At 30.0% G+C, this 4,231-nt stretch overlaps 1 long non-coding RNA gene across 3 annotated transcripts; it reads left to right on the top strand.

The window, feature by feature from the left end:
* The first annotated feature begins 1,094 nt into the window (after positions 1–1,094).
* Positions 1,095–3,284, top strand: LOC107875081. 3 transcript variants are annotated; one of them, XR_001675731.2, is made up of 3 exons: positions 1,095–1,347; positions 1,547–1,593; positions 1,935–3,284. It is a non-coding gene; the product is annotated as an uncharacterized LOC107875081 (long non-coding RNA). The 3 variants fall into 3 exon arrangements; XR_001675732.2 differs by having other exon boundaries at positions 1,547–1,735; XR_007057015.1 differs by having other exon boundaries at positions 1,547–3,284.
* Positions 3,285–4,231: the final 947 nt, after the last annotated feature.

Raw genomic sequence — 4,231 nt, 5'->3', positions numbered from 1 at the left:
ATATATATAAATTGGCATAATTCTTAAGAAATATACATTAGGAATGCTATTTGACTTGTTTATTTATTAGTAATTCTTTAATTTTCATTTATTTACGTATCTCTTAATTTTAGATTAATAATTACAAAGGATAGAGTTGGAAAAGTCTAATTAATTAAATATGCAAACTATTTTGAGGCAAATTCTTTTAGCAAACTTGCCAACTATTTTTAGATAGAGAGTGGATTACACTAAAGTTTCTCAAAGCGCGGCAAGTTATTACATTTTCAATATTCACAATACTAGTTTAGTGTACATACGTTGTATTGATATATAACATTAAAGAAGAAAGTTGTATGTATAAAAACAACAAATTTATTATTTTCAAATCAATGAAATCAATGGACATGTGTTGAACGTATGTTCAACGTTAAAGAGGAAAGTTGCATGTATAAAAAGAACAAATTCATTATATTAAAATTAATGAGTAGATGACTTTAGAAATGTAAATAAATATATTCAATATATGTATTTAAATTAAAAATAAATATCAAATAAAAAAATATAAGTTGTTGAACAAATAAATATTTTTGAACTTTTAGAAGTTTAAACTGAAGATATATATGTTTTACTCTTGTTAATCACAATTCTTTCTCTCTTTTGATTTTTACATGGTAAAAATCGATTAGTCATATAGCTTAGAGATTTTTTCATTTGCAAAAACATGGGCGCTTTTCACTCACTGTTTGTTTTTACGTCTATCAATTTCTTATAGTTAATGTTATGTAAGAACATATTTTAATAACGCAAATATAGTTAGATTTTCATTGAAATGAAAGGGTAGGCAAAATTTGACACTATTTAAAAAGGAAAGAAACTTGTTACAACGGAGAGTAATGTAATCGACATAAAATCAAGATATATATATATATATATTATAGACATGCTCATGTGGCATGCCTCATAGGTCAAGAAAGATATTTATCTTTTCTGTCCTATTTTTTTTACCTTTTTTTCAATATTCTTTTCATTGTTTTTTTAATTTGTAATTATTCATTTATGTACTACATTAGTTACATATTTATAAAAGACGTTTAAGAATAGAGACATTTTTCTTTTCTACTCAACTACAAAGGAATCATCCTCATCATAATAAAATCCCCCTCTTTTGTATTCCCTTCACAAAGGTTGCACTGTTACACGACCAAAACCTCTAGCAGTAGTAGTTTTCTCTCTCTTGATCTCTCCTTGCAGCAAATTTTTGTGCTCTACTGATTTCCTCAATTTTTCACTCAAATCTCTAGGAATACTTCAATCACTGATTCCATTTCTCTTTAGGCAAGTTCTCATATTCGTCATTGGAAATTGGTAAGTCAATTTATCCCACACATTTAGATCTGATTCAAGTCTGATTCAGTTTGATTGCGGTAACTGATCACAATTTGTGTCTTGTATTTATGATTTTAGTGTTAGGTTTATGCTAATTTGTTTAATTTAGATCTATTACTTTGTTATTTCTAACTTAATTTCATTTTCTGTTTGTGTTTTTTTTTTTAAAAAAAAAAAGATCAAATTGGAAATGAATCATTTCAGCCTTTGTGGTTGGAGATTAAGGTACGATACTTTCGGCGCACTTGGAAATTTTTATACTAGATATAAATACATTTCGTATTGACTGTAATTATTTGATTAAGAGGAAACTTGCTCAAAGATCAGAGAGGGTAAATTGTGTTGATCTACATCTTACCGAGACATGGTAATTGAACTTTCATTTTTAATTTGATATGTTTGTTTTAAATTTTTAATTGTTTTATGTCGGAGATGTCTCCAAGTCAAATCTTGAAAAACTATGTGAATGATACTCCAACTATATTTCTGGATAAATTGTCACCACTGTTATTTGCCTCTTCCCATATTCACAATAAAGTGCATGTAAATGATGACTTACTTTGTAGGAAAAATTGACTGAGAGGTTAGGAAGTGCAAATGTGCCGCATATATTTCTGAAATTTGATTCCTACGAAATAGCAGAATGTTGAAGAAGAAATTGGAGAAAATATTGGCCGAAAAATGGTCGCCACATATTTACAAGATTGAAGACGATTACGAGGAGCAGATCGACAAGATGGTGGATGTAGTGTGAATATTGAGGCAAGGTTTTTCAATAAAAGACAAGATGAAAATACCAAAGAACTACTCCGACGGTAGGTTTAAATCTTCTTGAATTGTGCAAGAACAAAGGTAAGCTCTTTTAACATTGTCACTAAATTAGACTAGATTAATTCTGATTCTAAATTTCAAATATTTATATTTGATAACTTTGTCCGAAGTTTTAATACACAAAAAGACTCATATTTAGGAGAAAGGGTACAGATATTTTATTCAAAATATATTTATACTATCTTTGTTCACTTTGGACTTTGAACTCCACTTGAGGACCCGTGATTAATATGAGTATTTTTACTATGATACCTATATTAATTTAATACCCATATTAATTGATGTGTAGTGTTTGATATTGAAAAATGATTTGGGAAATAAGTAATTAGTGTTGAGTGTAAACCAAGAAATTAAATATTTGGAATTGAACTTTATCTTTAAAGAATTGTCGGATGCCACAATTTTATTACTTGCAGTAAGGTGGATATTCTAAATACGGGTTATCCAATGTGGCATACCAAGTGTATCCTTCAAGTTAAAGTTCACGAATTATGTCATAAATACACTGCAATATAAATCAAAATTACATAATTAGAAAATAAACAATTTAAATTTAAATTTATTTTTTTTTAAATTTAGAAAAGGGAAAAATAAACCCGACAATGTTGTAATTTAGAGTAAATATATTCTCGCTCAATAAAGTTCTCAAAAATTGCTCTTCCTCCTATTGATACATATTGAGATTTTATTTTGGCCTGTCTCTCACTTTATAGTTCTTTCTAACAACCCTTCCTGTATCTTTGGAGCTTTCTGTTTTGCAACTAAAGTCAAACCTAATAGGTAGTTGGCAAGCTGCTAATCTCACATGTTTGTGTACTTGATCGAATATGCCAGGTTATCAAAGGTTCCTTAAGCCCTAAAGCAAGGCTCAAACTTTGTTGAGTGCTTCACCTTGTTTAATGTATGCTTGAACGTCGTCGTCTATTTTTTTAGGCATACTTTTCCTTGCCAATGAGTTGACACTACACAATTCATATTTCACTTTATGATTTTTTTCTTTATTTATTTTCATATATTTGTCATTCAAGCTTATAATTATTAATCTTAGATTAAACATACATATTTGTATTTTTTTTCGCTCTCCACTCTTTTTTTCATTAAAGTCTATGCTTTATACACATTCTGCATTTAATGTCCCATTGAACCTTAGAGATTTTTGCACTTTTTGCTTTTGATAATACTGCGATATGCAGTTGTGGAACCGTGCTTATGGGGAGAAGTTGGATTGTTCCCCAGATGTCATGATGTCCTTAAGTGGCTTCAAAGAAAATGAGGATTAGAATCATCTTCTATGGCTTCTCAAATGATTAGAATCATCAACATAAAGTAGATGCAGTTTGTCCAGATTGCTGCTAAGACTGTTGAAGGAGTGGCCTTGAAACCACTTATCCATCCATTTACCTTTTCCTGTTTGATCATATGGTTAAGACCTTCCATATCTAGGATAAAAAGGGAATGGAAGAGGGAATCTCTTTTCTGAAACCGCTTTGAAATAGAAAGAAACTTTTAGGAGAGCCATTTATTAGTTTAGAGAACCTAACAAAGCTAATGCAAAACCATATCCAATTTAGTCAATTTACTCCCAAAATCCATTTCTTTATTTTGATTAAATATTTCTAATTGACATGGTCAAACTGGTAAAGGCCTTCTCTTAATCAAATTTATATAGGATTCCAAATTTGTTAGTCTCTACCTGTAGTCCACAGACTCATTTGCTATTACCGTTGTATCCATAATCAACCTCGCGCTAGTAAATGCCATTGGTTGCTCATCAACTATGCCACTGGTTGTTCATCAACTAAGTGATTTAGCACTGCGCTAAGCCTCTACATCTTAGGGATGATCTTGTAGACATTTCCAATGAGATTGATTGGTCTAAAATCCCTTGGCTCCTTTCTTTTTGGGAAGTAATGTTGTTCCGGCGGGTACAAAATATGTATATTTTCTATACAAACTTCAAACTAAGTTCAAGAATAAGTTTTCAAGAACTACAATGAAGTTAAACACCTTCAAACACAAGTTCAAATGAATA

The sequence above is a fragment of the Capsicum annuum genome, chromosome 6, assembly GCF_002878395.1.
Source record: "Capsicum annuum cultivar UCD-10X-F1 chromosome 6, UCD10Xv1.1, whole genome shotgun sequence".
In the NCBI taxonomy this organism is placed as follows: domain Eukaryota; kingdom Viridiplantae; phylum Streptophyta; class Magnoliopsida; order Solanales; family Solanaceae; genus Capsicum; species Capsicum annuum.
This window is presented reverse-complemented; position numbering and strand designations above follow the sequence as displayed.